The 15,737-nt window shown below is 54.4% G+C and overlaps 1 long non-coding RNA gene across 9 annotated transcripts in view; it reads right to left on the bottom strand.

Annotated features, from left to right (window-relative positions):
- The window catches only part of LOC102902342, a 57,621-nt gene that overhangs the window by 22,437 nt on the left and 19,447 nt on the right, over nt 1-15,737 (bottom strand). For 4 of the 9 annotated variants that reach the window (XR_006586874.1, XR_006586879.1, XR_006586878.1 and 1 more), the window contains exons 4-5: nt 4,198-4,275; nt 1,321-2,893 (exon numbers count right to left, since the gene is read on the bottom strand). The exons of 1 other annotated variant lie outside the window; for it this stretch is intronic. This is a non-coding gene — a long non-coding RNA (uncharacterized LOC102902342). 4 more of the 9 variants (XR_006586875.1, XR_006586877.1, XR_006586881.1 and 1 more) reach the window with 4 other exon arrangements.

Raw genomic sequence — 15,737 nt, 5'->3', positions numbered from 1 at the left:
AAATGAACGATCCATTCCAACGTAAAAGCAAACTAAATTCGGTCTTTCCCTACCGATTCCTCAGGCTCCTGCTAAGCCTATCGTTTTCACGTCTGTCGAGTATTTTTCCCACCTCTAATTGTGACTTTGGAGGAAGGGGCAAGGTCAAGGGTGAACGGGCAGCCACAGAGGGGTGCCCACAAGACAGAAAGATCGCCTCATGTGAATGGACTCCTGCCCAGTGAAGTCAGAAGAGGGGCTATTTTCACAACAAGGGGAGCCAGTGCCCACTGTGGAAAGAAACTGGCCACTGAGTGGGGGGGCATCTAGACAGAGCAACTTCAGCCACGGACCGCAGGTTCCTGCCACCAGCCGGGGAAAGAGCAGGCTCCCAATTCCAGAATAGTTCCTCTCCAGCCTTCAGCGCGGCGGCGGGACCCAGCTCCGACCTGATTTCACCGTTGTGTTCAGAGCTTTGCCTGGATGACGGATGTGCACCTGCTCTCACGTTTGGCTCAGTAACCCGCATCTCTCTTGGAGCGCCCGGGACAGCAGCCTGTCCCCGCCGCCCCCAGCTTTAAATATTTTCCCAGCCTGAGGGGACCCCCGGCCACCGCTTTAAGGTTCTACCTTCCTTTACGGAAGAGCCAGGGCTGGCCAAGGCTCTGCAAGATGAGCCGGCTCATCCGACGCACACGGAAAGGAAAAAAGCAAACCAGGGGTCCCCAGAGCTTCGGGTCCCCGCAGGCCTGACGCCTGCATTTTCCTCACTTTGCTCGGATTTTATGAGCTCAGAGCACGTGCTAGAAGTTAGCAGAGCGGCTGCCCCAGGAAAGAATGTGCTTGTGCCCCCATTTGGGACTTCAAGGGAAAGCACGGAGCGGCGTGGGAGCGCAGGGAGAGGGGGAGATGCCAGCTTCTCCGGTTCCCACCAGCCTGGACGTTGTCCACATGAATGAGCTGGTTGGGTTTGGGGAGGCTTTGGTCCCTGAGAGTGAGCAGCAGGCTGGAGAGAGCGCATTTGTTCTGTTGCTGATGGGGGGGGGGGGGGAACAGAGTTATCACTAGGATCCTGGCTCAAAGGGGGCAGGAGACGGGGACACTGGCCACCCAGGAGGGGTCCTGGAGACAGAGGGCTGGAGGCTGGGCATCGAGCAGGAGCCACGGCCCTCCGGCCCCTCCGCAACCCCGCTGCCCGAGGCATCCCCTCCGTGGGTCCCCACCATCAAGGGCTGCTCTGTTTCCCTAATTAAAAACAGCAGAGGAAGGGAGACCCTGGGCCTGGTTCACAGACTCAGTGACAGAGAGAATATGCCACGTTCCCTGGGGCTGGTGACTCACCCACTCTTCCGCGCGGACATGTGTGTTCCCTGCTGTCTGCAAAAGCACTGAAGAACCAGGGACCGTCGGTCAAGGCCAACACGCCATTGGTATCAGGCATAGGCAGGCCACACACCAGGAGGCCCTGGGCAGGACATCCGAGGGCAGGACTTCCCTGCACCCAGCCCATCGATGTTCCTCATGGGGGACACTCAAGACTGCAGCCTCCAAAGGACTTCGTGGAGTGTGGTCCACCGACCGGACTAGTCCACCGACTGGTCTTCCTACCCTCATCCCTCCCATCTGGCCGGGACCGGGCGACTCCTGGACCAGGCAGCTCATCTCCTCCCGAGGGCCGTGGTTGTGCCTCAGCATCGATGACACATCTTTCTTCATGACAGGTGTCTCACAAAGACCCTCCCGCCCTTCGCAGACCTTAGATCCTGAGTGGGCACAAGAGGGCCCGTGGACGATTTCCAGACTACGACGTGCGTGCGGGCCTCCCCTGCAGAGTGAGAGCCCTCACGTGTCACCAGCCTCACCATTCACGCCCATGCCTGCTCCAACGTTCCCATGTCCCTCTGGAAGTGTGAGCCCCACGGTGCCATCCCCTCCCCGAGGTTCTCTGAACAGGGCAGAGGGTGTCAGAGCGCGGCCCCTCAGTTACTCGTTGGCTGGATATGTGCCAAGCACTGTGTGCTCCAAGCTCTTCGAGTAGGGTTTCTAGTATAGGGTGGCTCTGCTGAGTCGGGGCCAAACGTGGCAGCCCCGGACTTCTCTGGTTTGAAATTCAGAGTTCTCGGTCTCTCGTATGTGCCTGTGGGACCAGGTTCTGTGTGCATCGGAGGTGGCCTCCATGCGGAATCACCATGGGAGGTGAAGCTTCAGGAGGAGGCGGCTGGGAGCGCGGCAAGCCGGGGCTCTGGAAGCCGGCCCGCTGACGTGTGCCCTCCTGCCAGCCTGCTGCCTGACTCAGCATCGCCCTTCGTGTCTATTCACAGTCCGAGGGCCGTCGTGAGGGAGTATTCCAGCTTCCACACCGCGCCAGTGTGAAGTGAAGCTCCGAGCCTGGACTCCCGCCATGAAGCAAGTCGCAGGCACGTAAGGGACCAAGTGCCCCCGTTAGAGCCTGCACGTCAACAGAGGCAGCACGGGGAGAAACAGGCAGATAGGCAGCAGTGTTGGATGAAAACTCTGGGAAGTGTGACCTGTACCTGAGTCCGGACTGACTCCCAAGTCCCTGTGACCTATGGTGGATGTATTAGGCATCTGCTGCTGTGTAACAAATTAGCCTACGCTTAGCCGCTTAAAACAGCAATGGCATTTCTTATGTTGCAGTTTCTGTGGGTCAGGAATCCAAGAGTGAATTAGCTGGATGGTTCCAGTTTAGTGTCTCTCCTGAGATTGTCGTTAAAATGTCAGCAGAGGCTACAGTCCTCTGAATGCTTCACTGGGGTGGGAGGGTCTCCTTCTAAGATGGCTCTGCTGTCACACACGGGTGGGTCGTTGCCAACAGTAGAACTTGTTCCTCACACTCGTCTGTAGATCTGTCCACCAATGGCCTCAGCAGTTGACAGCTGGCTTCCCAGAGGGACTTATCCAAGAGAACAATGCGGAAGAAGCCTCAATGTCTTCCAAGACCCAGCTTCAGAGGTCACGCTCGGTCATTCCCATAATATTCTTTCGGTCACACAGGTCAGCCCCATTCATCGTGGGAGGAAACTACACAGAGGCATGACTACCAGGAGGTGGGACTCTCTGGGGGCCATTCAGGGGCTGCCTGCCACATCGGGTGAGTCTGACTGACAGCCGACATTTGTTTCACCAGATGCCTCTCTACACCTCTACTCCCATGTCCCTTGGGGTTTGTTTCTGTAATGGCATTCCTGGTATCAAATATGTGTCAAAGGACACCCAAGCCTGTTCAGCAGAGGATGGAGGAACTCCAACTCATCCAGAAATAATGGGACGCATGCTCATCCAGGAATAATGGGACGCATGCTCATCCAGGAATAATGGGACGCATGCTCATCCAGAAATAATGGGACGCATGCTCATCCAGGAATAATGGGACGCATGCTCATCCAGGAATAATGGGACGCATGCTCATCCAGAAATAATGGGACGCATGCTCATCCAGGAATAATGGGACGCATGCTCATCCAGGAATAATGGGATGCATGCTCATCCAGGAATAATGGGATGCATGCTCATCCAGGAATAATGGGGCACATGTTCAATTCTGCCATAGAGAAACCACCACCGCAAAGAGACGGCAGAGGCCACATCCAACCAGCCCTCACCCCCATTCTCCACCGAGGCCCTGGTGGAGTGCTTGAGCTTAATGTAGAGATGGGGGCCAATTGTCAGGGTACAGGGACAATTTAGGGGGCAATGCTGGGTGCTTCCATACATGTTGTCTTTCCACATATCCCCTGGACTTTGTTCTAAAGTCTTGAGGCACAGGGGACATTGAAAGAAAGGGAGTAAGTGAAACGTGGGCTTGTAATCCTGAGGAAAGAGTAAGAATTACCTACGTTTGGTCGCTGAGTATAAGCCGTTACTCTTGGGGGAGGGGACTGCCCCCTCTTCCCATCAGGTGGCATGGGACCGTGGAGGAAGACAGCAAGAGAGACATCAGCGTGGCAGTGGTGAATCTCGAGGTCCCTTCACCAGCAGGACAGGAGCAAAGGACTCCAGAGCGGCAGCTGTGTGCAAAACTATCTCCCACCAAGGGGACCCTTTGAACCCTCCTGGGACCTTTACCTTCCAGGGAAAGGGAGGGCTTGGGTTCCAGAAGTTATGCAGGTAGGACTTTAAGCCAGAGCCTGATGTTAGTAGGACACATCATCACTCGCTGAACATAAACCCCTGGAGAGCTGGGGAAACACAAGTTACCATGGCCACCGTCCAAGCTGGTATCAGATCCCGAAGCAGCAGCAGAAAGCTGATTTGGAGCCACCTCAGTTTCTCCATCTGCAAATGGGGGGGAAAAGGTAAAAAACAGCTGTTCCCACGCTGGCGAAGCCAATGTCCCCATGACCAGCAGGGTCTCCCAGCTCAAATGTGGCCACACCAAATTTGTTAAATACCTCAAGGAGGACACAACACTGTCCATGCCACTGAAATTAAAACTTTTACTTTACTCTGGGGCATTTGGGTGGCTCAGTCGGTTAAGCATGCAACTTCAACTCGGGTCACGATCTCATGGTTCGTGGGTTCAACCCCCACGTCGGGCTCGGTGCTGACAGCTCAGCCCCTGGAGCCTGCTTCGGATTCTGTGTCTCCCTCTCTCTCTGTCCCTCCCCCACTTGCTCTCTGTCTCTGTCTCTGTCTCTGTCTCTCTCTCTCTCAAAAATAAATAAACCTTAAAAGCATTTTTTTACTTTACTCCGCTTAAATGTTAAAATAGCATGTGGTGATGGAAAGAGCTTTGAGCTGAGGGTACCGGTGTCTGGGTCTGGATCCAGCTCTGCCATGAACTCGGTCAAGTTTCTGAACCTCGAATTTCTTGACTGCACAAACAGGATGGTAACGGCAAGCTCACGTGGTAACATTTGCATAAGTAGCCGGCAGTCTATATGCTTTCATGTCACCCGTTAGTTCTTCTCGCCACCCCGGGCTCGCGGGAGGGCGGGAGTGACACGGCCCACACACGCGGCGCAGGGCCACCGCTGTCCTCAGAATGACTTAGTGATGGCTCATGGGCCGAGGGGGCAGAGAGGGACCCCAGGCACCATCACTACAAAGGCCCCTCGCTCCGTTCCCCCCCCCATCACAGGTGGGCAATCCAGAGCCGGTCTGCTCAAAATTACATAGACCTGGTCTGGGCTCCGGAAGGCAGCCCAGGGAGCCGAGGCACAGGGCTCCGTGACTACCAGCTGTGTTGTCGATATTTCCTTTGAGGAAGACAAGATCTTCTCATTTCTGGCACTTTGCAGAAATTCGTAAGACTGCTGAGTCGCCCGACACCTTGAGGCCTCCCTTCCTGCCGGTGCCCTGTTTTCCCTCGCAGCTCCCCGGGGCTGCCCCTGCACCTGCCCAGGGGATGATCCCGCCCTCCTCCCTGCTCTTGGCCTTCCTCATGATTTCCTCGTCCCTTATCAGCTTCAGACCCTGTGAAAGCTGCCCTACACCTGGACGGCATCCTCTCTGCTTCCCTCTCTCTCTCTCCTCACCCCTGTCTCTGCAGACAGCTCCCAGAACCACATCCCCAGCCCTGACATCGCTCCGGGCGGCCACGCGGTTCTGGTATCGGAACGCCAAACGCCCTCTGCCCTGCAGACCAGCTCCCCCCCCCCCCCCCGCGCTGGTGAGGACACTCTCCTGTTAGTCACCTCCCCCGGCACCTCAAAGTCCTTCTCCTCCACCCCGCATCCAGTTACGGCAAGCTCCTGGGGAGGCTTCCTTCCTAATGGCTCTCATATATATTTCTCTCTTTCCATCCCCACTGTCAGCACAGATCTTCCAGAAACACCCCTTCCCTATCGCCTTCCCTCCCGGGAAGCCCTCCACTCGCCGGTGTATCATTCAGGATGGGGTTTAATTCCGATGCCTCGCCAGCCAGCCCCAATCTGCGGTTCCACACCTACCTGCTCCCGCCTGAAGCCCTTGCCTTAGCCTGACCACCCGTTGTGTTCCATTGTGGCTTCGGACGCGCGTTCTGTAAATGGCTGCTGCTTCTGTCCCTTTCTCGAAAAAGCTGATTACGGGAGCCCATACTTGCACGGGAATTTCCCCTGTTTCAGGCACTGCGCTAGCCGTTTTCCACCCAGCCAATCCTGGAATCCTTACACCAACACGAGGAAGCACAGAGAGGTTAAGTAAGTTGCCCGAGGCCACACAGCCAGCGGGTGGTAGGGTCAACCTTCAACCCTCTGCCATCCCTGGCTCCAGGGTCCCCGAACCAAGAACCCCACACTGCCAAACAAACCCGCTGGTGCAGGGGGGTTCCCTTACAATTCAGGATCTTAGCATTAACCAAGCCTGGCGTGGCCTTACGGCGATTTCAAAGGGTTCATTCCTGGAGGAGAGAAAGTTTTCCCATTGACCTTCAGGCCTGGGAGGGGATGATGAAAACATAAGTCATCCTGCCATTAAAATTAAGTTCAATCACCCCTAATGGAATGTCACCTCCAAGATAGCCATTAAAGCCACCCGCCTGAGGCACTCACGGGGGTCTACGTATATCACCATTACCTTGTCCGAGGACAGGGGAGACCGGGGGAGACACTCGGTGGCACGGAGAGCGCCCTGCAGAGGAGTCCACTGCTCGGCCCCGTGACGGGGAAGCCTGGTTTCCAGGTGGTGGAGACTGGAAGGTCTCCCGGGAAACGCAGGCTTGACCCCACACGCAGGGCTCGCCCTGCCTTTAAGCTGAAGTCAAGCTCCAGGAAGGGGTGGCCTTGCCTGGTCCCTGGGCACACACAGCTACACCGCCACAGCATCCTGGAGGTTCTAGCTCCCTCCGAGGTCCCCGGGCCCTCAAGGAGCACTCCCATGTCTCGAACATTTGTGGCACCAAGAGCCTTCATTCACAGGCACAAGGAGAGGAAGTTGTCGTTTTTACTCCATTTTGCAGGTGAGACCAACAAGATTCAGGGAGGTGGGGTAATTCGGCAGAAATCATTGGAGTGCAGCGAGAGGGCCGGGGTAGGGCCTCTCTCCCACCTGGACCCCCTTCCTCACCCACCAGAGCTGGAAAGACCCACCACTCCCGAGCCAGCCTCCTCTGCCGTAGGCCAGAAGTCCCCTCCTGTTGTCCAGCCCTGCCCTTGTCTGCTCCCCCTTGGCTTGGCTGGCCTTCAAAGGCCTTCTCCCTGGTGGGTCCTCTCTGACCCCTTGCAAGGTGGCCCAGCAGATCCTCCTACGTGAACAGTGGCCCTCACTTCCCCGCCCGGACCCACTCCCACCTTAGTGACAGGCCACCACCCCGGTCCTGTCTGCCTGCCCTGTGGACGAGCCAGACCCGGCGTCTTGCTCTGTCCTCCCTGGTCAGCACGGCCTCCTCCACTCCCCGGCAGGCAATGACACCCTGGCCACTGATTCCCGGGGAACTCAGCTTCTGACCCGAGCCTTGTTCTGCACCCTCTGGGGTTGGTTTTGACCGGCCTCGGCAGGCGGACGTTTGCCCCTGTTCTGATTCCCCTGAAATCACCTGCAGGGACATCGCGCATCGCTGAATTCACAGAGGCTTCCAGCTTTTAGTTATTTTCAGGAGCCTTGGTCTCCAAAGCCACGTGCTTTTCCGTGCCTCATCCCTCGGATGGATCCAGGGTGGCGGAAACAGCCCGCAACCTCGGGGCCTCCCGGACCCCCGCGTACCAGCCAGCTCTCCAGGGCTCTGCCGGGAGGAAGCCCAGTCCCGAATGGCCCACCGCTTCCCTAACTGTTCAGCCCTCAAAGACGCACCAACACCCTGTCCTCTTCCCAAGCAAGACGAGCCCAGGCGAAAGGTAACCTTGATTTCAAGCAAAGGTCCCCACACGAGTCGTTAACATTCATGAGGTGCTTATCGGCACCAAGCACCATCTAGAGGATTTTACCTGGATTGACCCCTCGCATCCTTCCTATGAGGAAGGCACCATTATTTCTCCATTTACAACCAGGGAGGTCGAGGAAAAGGGGCCAAGTAACTTGTCCCGAGTGAGTCATTACTGGAGTCTGGTTCAAACCCAGAGAGTCAGACCCGAGAGCTGCGTCTTGGGCGCCTCCGCTCATGTGTGAAATGTAATCATGGCGCTGAGGGAAGAGGAGACTTCGGGGTCAGAATTGTCGTCTCGCTCCTTACTCTGTGAAACCGGCGAGTTACTGAACCTGTCAGAATATTGGTCCCCTCCCCTGTAAAAACTGGGCAAACAATGACTGCATCTGGTAGGGTGCGTGATCCAAACTTAAACAGCACTGCGTGTGAAGTGTCTAGAACACTGTCTAATACGTGGTGGGTGCTGGGTCATTGTTGTTTCCCCTGAGGAGGTCTTCAAAGCGCCCGTTGCCATGGTGATCACTTCAGAGCCGAGTACTTAGGGGTCAAGGGGATTTTCAAAAGCTCCTTGAACTATTCTAGAGGAACACTTCTAAGTTTCTAGAGGTTTTTTAAAAATCATCTGACGTGAAGAGAAGAAAAGTCTTGGTCTTCCTGAAGATCGTGGCTGGATTAACTGCATTCACTAACACTTCATGTATACATAATAAAACACAATGGTTTTCACGGAATACATAAACCATCAAATAATCCTATTTGGTCAGTAGTCTGGTATTTGCAGCTTGTCAGAAAGCCAGCATAACACAGTCTGCGTCTGCTTCAAGAAGAGAAACTTTTCCACTCTCTGAGATAAGGCTTGTTGCCCTTGGTTCCTGGTCCCCAGGAGCACCGCGGGCATGTTGGGAAGAGGCCGTAGGCAATTCTGCTCTGCAATTCTGTTCCGGAACGCAACCACTGCGTGCCCCCTCACCGGGGCCCGGCCCTTCTATGACTGGCACGAGTGAAAATTTCAGAGGGACTTCACGGAGGGATGGGTGTTAACGTGGGCACCGAATAGAGTCAGGATGCTGCCCTGCTTCTCAGAGAAATCTGTGGGCCTAATTCTAATTCCTCTTCCTCCCCTTGGACAAATCATTTGACATCCTCAAGGCCTAATTTTTTAATCTTTAAAAATATTTATTGGGGCGCCTGGGTGGCTCAGTCGGTTAAACATTTGACTTTGGCTCAGGTCATGATCGCATGGCTTGTGAGTTCAAGCCTCATGCTGACAGCTCAGAGCCTGGAGCCTGCTTCAGATTCTGTGTGTGTGTGTGTGTGTGTGTGTGTGTGTGTGTGTCTGCCCCTCATTTGCTCGCATTCTGTCTCTCTCTTTCTGTCAAAAATAAATAAACATAAAATAAAAAATAAAATTTTTTTAATGTTTATTTATTTTGAGAGAGAGAGAGAGAGAGAGAGAGTGCACAAATGGGGGAGGGGCAGAGAGAGAAGGAGAGACAGAGAATCCCAAGCAGACTCTGTGCTGTCAGCACAGAGCCCGATGTGGGGCTTGAACCCACGAACCACGAGATCGCGACCTGAGTCGAAACCAAGAGTTGGACGCTTAACCGACTGAGCCACCTGGGTACCCCAAGGCATATTTTCTTTAAATCATTTCAGAAGTGTGAATGATATTACAAGCATCTCTGAAAATATAGGGTAAAAAAGAGAGAGAGAGAAAACGAAAATACAGGGTAAATATAATTTCCCTTTCCACATGTTATTCCACACCCTTGAAATATATCTGGAATGTTCTTCCCTCTTCCCCTTCCCCTTTTTCCAGTAAATTCCGATGTGTCCTTTGAGACTCATTGGAGAAACTGCCTCCTCCAGGAAGCCCTCCCATACTCCAGCAGTCTAACATGGCTGCCCTTCTCTGTCTTCTATAATGTCCAGGCTTCCTTCTACCTTGGCACTAATGATCTATTTCATTAACCAGCGAACTCCTAGCTGGTAAAGTGGGCCTTGTTTACCTTTGGACTCCCAGAACCCAGGCAGGCAAGGCCTGGCCCATGGTAGGTTTGCAAAAGAAGCTTGTCAAACAAATGAATCACGAAGCTGAATTCCATAATCCAAGCCATATTTTCTCATCCGCTCTCAATACGGCATACAGATTATACCTCTAGAAACAACCAAGTCTGAGGTTGTGAGATCAGAGAATTGGGTCAGAAAGCAAGGTGAGGAGCAGGAAGCCCCACCCCCCGAACGTTCCAGGCCCTCAGCTCCACACAAGCTCACTAAAGACACAGCAACACGGGGAGGGAAGGATAACCTTTCTGTCCCTTGCCAAGCTGTAAAAAGGGATGGCAAGAAATCATGCCCTAATTTTCCTCCTCAGATCACGCCAGCTTGTGGAATTTAACCACGAGAAGACTGATAAATCCCAGGACAAAGCCAGAGGACGAAGTCGATGTCTGGCATCAGCCAGATTCTGGAACCCAAAGTCGCAGAGTCGTGCTGAGTCGTAAAGGTAATCTGGTCTGTCCTCTGCTCTGCATATGAACCTCACTGGACCCGGCGGTCACTCCCGGTCATGGGCTGGCGGGGGGGGGGGGGGGGTTCAAAAATCTTAAGACTCTAAGTTGTAAGTGGCAAAGAGAAAAGTCGCTCAGATACGGTGACATTTTTGAGAGTCAACGGAACACTTATTATGCACAAAGCCTCACGTTGGGAGGCATGAGGGGCCCGGAGATGAAGAGAATACATCACGCCTGCCCTCAAAAAGCTCGCGCTGTGGAGGGGACTCGGGGCCAGGACAGCAGTGGCCCAATCGAGGGCACCTATAATAAGGGCTGTAAGACAAGCATAAATGGAAAGTTGGGGGTAGAAGCCATGTGTGGGAGTTCTGCAGAACAGCTAGCCCCGTTCCTTCAGAAACTCAACCAAATCACATGGTAGGCGTGATTCAAAAGAATCACCTGTGAGGGGGGGAAAAAATTGGGACAATCGGAATCTCCGTGTGGATTGGGTATTGGATGACAGCAAGGAATCACTGGCCCTTTTTAGGCCCCGAACCAGAATATCACTATGTCTGAAAATGCCGGTACTTTTTAGAGATGCAAAGTCTAGTATGCAGAAGTGAAATGACATGATGCTATAAAAAAATTCAGAGAGAGGGAGAGATGAAGCGGGTGCGGTAGAATCTTGATTCTGGATGACACATGGGTGACGCGCGTCGTCCTCTGCTCCCTAGCTTGCGGAATGTTTGAAATGCTCATAACGCAGAAAGGTTGAAACAGAAGATAAGGCGGCAGGCAGTGAAGAGAGACTTTCGGCTGAGCCTTGAAAGGCAAGCAGCATCTCACGGATGGAAACAGACAGAACCGTCATTGGTGGAGAGACCAGCCCAGCAGAGGTCCCTGGGGCGGGAGGGCTGGGGGGTGGCTCTGTTTGCCTCTGTGTGGATCAGAGCTCCCAACCTCGGCCCCAGGGGTGAACATGGCCAGCCACCTGCATTGACCTGTTTCTCAAGGATGTGGTAAGCGCTGATCAACAAATAAGGCGAAAGACTCGGAAAATACTGGGCCCTGAACGCGGGCCGAGGGGAAGGGTGCCAGACAAGTTTCCAAAACAACCTGTTTGTTCTTACTGGGCTGACCCCTGCCTCAAGGACAGCCCCCTGCACCCTTCAGTGCTTGCACAATTTCCCCTCCTGCTGGATCCAGACTCTCTACAGAGACCACCAGCCCCACGTGAGGGGCGTCCCTCTTTGCAAGACTGTCTTCTTGGGAACACAGCCCTCATTCCAGCATCTCTGGAGGCAGCAGATCAGAGGTGGCCATGCAAGAATACACCTGCATCTGCCTGCCTCTCCCCCCACCCAGCTCTCCCCACCCCCCGATCTGGATCCCTCTGCTGGGGAGGGTGGGCTTTTAGGACCTGCGACCATGTCCTCCCCTCATCTCGGAACCTGATCTGTTTCTGGTTTATACAGTTCTGCTGAGATCATGGAAAAACGAAGCCCAGTCGTACCTACGGTGTGGCCTCAGTGTTCGCCTCGTGGGGTCACTGCATTTGACAGCCCGGGAGCCACTCGGAAATTGCCCGTGGTTCACTAGGGCCAGATGGGAGGTTCCTCTCTTGCGACCTTATCTTCCCTTTGCAGCCCTGGTAACTAATTGCCGAGGGTTGCAAAATCAAAGAGAAAACATTTACAATGAGAGTTGACCTAAAAAAGACTTAGATGGGGGTCAGCATACTTTCAGCACGGCTTGACCTCTGCCAGACAAAGCCCCGGGGGGAGGGGGTGCCATGTGCTACCAAGAGTGTGGGTTTCAGAGTCAGCCTGAGAACCGGGTTTGAAGCCTGCCTCCCCACCTACTCGTTTGGACAACAGAGCTGACCTCGGATCACATTTCCTGTCTCAGAGGGGTTTACGGATTAACCGAGGCTCCCGCAAGCGAGATGCAAACACGCGTCGCCTCCTTCTCCATGTCGCAGATGAGGCCGTCGGAGGACGTGAACGTCAGGCCACTTTCAGCTCCAACTTCCTGCCATTCCACAAAACTCCAGGGGCAGTGGGCCACTATCCTTGGTGGGCTCGGTAGTTTGGTGCATCCCGCATCCAGCCTGTCCCCACGCCCTGGGCGCAGCTGGTCCTATAAAACCACAAAGACACAGACCTGGGTGGAAGCTTAGCCCCACAGGCACCCAGGCTACCAAGTTCCACTTCTCCACGTGGAGAGGCTTCTCTGTTCTGTGGCCCCGTGGGTTTCTCCTTCCTGATTCCTGCCCTGCCTTGAAGGTCACCAGTCGGGTAGAAACGCATTGGAAGAAACTCAGACCTTAGCCATCTTCCTGGTAGGTAGCGTCGTGGATGGAACATTCCCTCCGCCAGATGCTGGGAAATGAATTCACTCCCCGCAGGCTGAGGGCTTCGGGCCCATCTGTTCCTCAAAGTTCCTCACCTCTCAAGTGATAATCTGCCCTATCCACTCCTGGACGGTTGGGTGGGCTTTTCTGGCTATATCGTGGATCCCATGAGTGTGTTCTGGAAAGTATCAAACCCTGGAAGAATGGGCCGCATGATGACGACTGCAGCTTGGGTCTCCACACCAGACCTCCAGAAAGGGCCCCTTCACCTGTAGAGGGACATTCCTTTGTCCCTTTCTCAAGACCACGCCTGCTGGCCAACCCCTCTTCGGGCATAAATGCTGGGGCTCTTTCTCCCTGTGCACTAAACCCTTGTGAAGCGGCCTAGCCAACCCTCCCTGGGAAACCCCACGGGGTAAGCTCTTCCATCAGCCTCCCGTGGCCTCCAAGAGGGTGACCATATGTCTCCTGTACCCAGACTGTCCTAGTCTTCTCCTGATGCCTGGTGTCATTACCAATAGCGCCTCCTTTCATTTCCAAACAAGCGTCCCCCCTTGTGTAAGAAAGTGTATGGTCACCCTACCTCTAGGCCAAGGGTCACCTCTACCGGCCTGCCATCTTGCCAAACTGTCATCCTCAGCACTGAGGTCACTTCACGGTGGCTCACCCCCTTCAGATGTCATCTAACGCAGACGTTATCCCCTATTTCACTGCTGCCAGAGGGGACACAGTTGTCATTATATAGAAGGAAGATGAGAGGGCGCCAGGCCCCCGTGTGTCCGTGAGGGAAACAACTCTGTTCTGCACCCCCGGCGGGGGAGCACTTTTCCTCTTCTCCACAATTCTCCTCTTGCCCAACTCTTTATGTGAAGGCGTACCTCCACCAATATCAGCCCCCCCTCAGCCAGGGTCCCAAGGCCTCGAAGGGGCTTCCGTCTGAGGAGAGGCCCACGGTTGCCAAGGACGTCGTGGGCCAGACAGACGGAAGCTCCTCATTCCCGGGCTGACTGTTCTCTGCCGTCGCCACACCGCGTCAAAGGCAACTTGCACGAAGTTTGAGGATGCCACGGATGGTTGAACTGCTCATGTTTGGACGTTTTTTCCCCTCCTCAGCCAGCAACGCTGTGGCTTTTTTCTTACCGGATTGGAGAGGGGACAAATGCCTTCTAGATCACCTCATGTCTGCCACGGTTTATAGTTATGTGACTTCTGCCGCCGTGTGCCTTAGAGGGACAGCAAGGACACAGGCACTGCTCCCATTTTCCAGCTGGGGAAACTAAGTTCAGATAAGGAAAGAAGTTCTGGTCGTCAAGTTGACCGAGCCAATCAGGCTTCCTTCTAGAAATAATCAAGCCTTTGACCAAATGGTTCACGCGCAAACATATTCTCTCTCTCTCTCTCTCTCTCTCTCTCTCTGTCTCAGACACACATACTCACACATTCACACAAACGCTGCTGTTCCCCAGGGGACTTCGTATGGTTTCCCTGGTCTGGCTTTACTCATGATACTTTCCTACTTCCTGGCTATAAATATACCAAGGTCAAACCTGTCTCTTAGTTTCACTCTACCAGCCAAATGAGCAGTTACTCCGAAATGAGACAGCAGGGAGCCACCAGCAAAGGGAGAGGCAACAGATTTGCTCCGTCCTGGACAAAGCCAGCATTTTCTTTGTGTTTGGCCTTTTGGATGCCGCCGCGAGAGCGCTGTCCAGTGAAGCCAAGTCCCATCACCCACTCTTGGTCCCTCCAAGGCGTGGGCTGGGCAAGCACTTCAGATACCACCTACCACAGACGGGCGGAGGCCGGGCCCCCTCATGGCCAGCCACGAGCCCAGCTGAGAAAACCCACCTTCTGCCTTTTCAGCGGGGGCTTCAACCCTACCCCAGACAAGCCACCTCTTCTAACTCCCCGTCTCCCTCGTAACGCACATACAGAACAAATTCTTCCTCCCTTCCTCGTAGACTTCAAGTCAATGTTTCTTTCATTACCGTTGTTGTTTTGAATTAAAATACAGCCGTACAGTACTGTTGTTACATAGCCGTGATATTAGCGAGCACTACCCAGTGCCCTGCACCCATGTTTGCATATAATCTTCTCAACAGACCTAGACAAGTTAAGTTTCAGCAATACTCTGTAGCCACAGTCCTCAAACTGTTTGGTCTCGGGAACCCTTTACCACCCTTGAAAATGTCTATTATGGAAACCTCCGGAGGGCTTCCGCTCACGTGGGTTCCGTCTTTCAAATGCCCTGTCTTAGAAAGGAAACCGAAGCAGTTTTAAAACCTGTTCGTTCACTTAAAAATAGCAATAATAAACTTCCTGCATGCTGACATAAATACCACGTTTTCACGACAGAGGACACAGCGGTGGCGAGAGTGGTCCTGTTTCACGGGTTTGTGCATCCCCTCGGTGCCTGGCTTCGGGACCGAGTTCTCATTTCTGCTTCTGAAATCGTGGTGCAGCTCTCTGGTGAAGCCCGTGGGAATCCACCACACACCCGTGAGACAGCACCGGGGAAAGAGGCAAATAATGCCCGAGTGTCGTTTTCCAAGAGCCTCGACTTCCCAGAGGCCACCCTAAAAGGTGGAGGTTTCTCCCCTCGGCGCAATGGGAAGCCGCAGAAGGGGTGAAGTAGGGAGTGACGTGCCCCGAGCTACGGGTTGGGATGGGTGCTGTGTCAAGAAGAAACAGAGGGGCGACAAGGGTGGGAGCAGAGGGACCAATTGGGAGGCTCTCAGAATAGTCAGGGCAAAGAGGAGGGGGGCCCGAGCCAGGAGGCTGGCAGAGACGCGGCTGGGTTCCGGAGAATGCTGAGTGCGTGGCTCCATGGGCCCAAAGGGGAGATGTGCGGGAAGGGAAGGAAGCCTCTAGCGCCACACTCAGAGGGGCCCAACACTGCCAAAGGACTTGGGGGAAGTGCCTCCCTGGATGCATTGCTGTCTGCACCTGCCATGTCCTGGGCTATGCTCAGAGCTTAGACATCAGACGGTGGGCTAGCCTAGGCCAGAGAGAGGGGCCTGCCCTTCCGGGAGCAAGAACAGGACAAGCAGAGCCTCAGTGCTCCCCTCCATGTAGCATACCAAGGCCCCGGAGAATGTGGCCAAAC

This window comes from Felis catus, chromosome D2 (assembly GCF_018350175.1).
Source record: "Felis catus isolate Fca126 chromosome D2, F.catus_Fca126_mat1.0, whole genome shotgun sequence".
NCBI classification, from domain to species: Eukaryota; Metazoa; Chordata; class Mammalia; order Carnivora; family Felidae; genus Felis; species Felis catus.
This window is presented reverse-complemented; position numbering and strand designations above follow the sequence as displayed.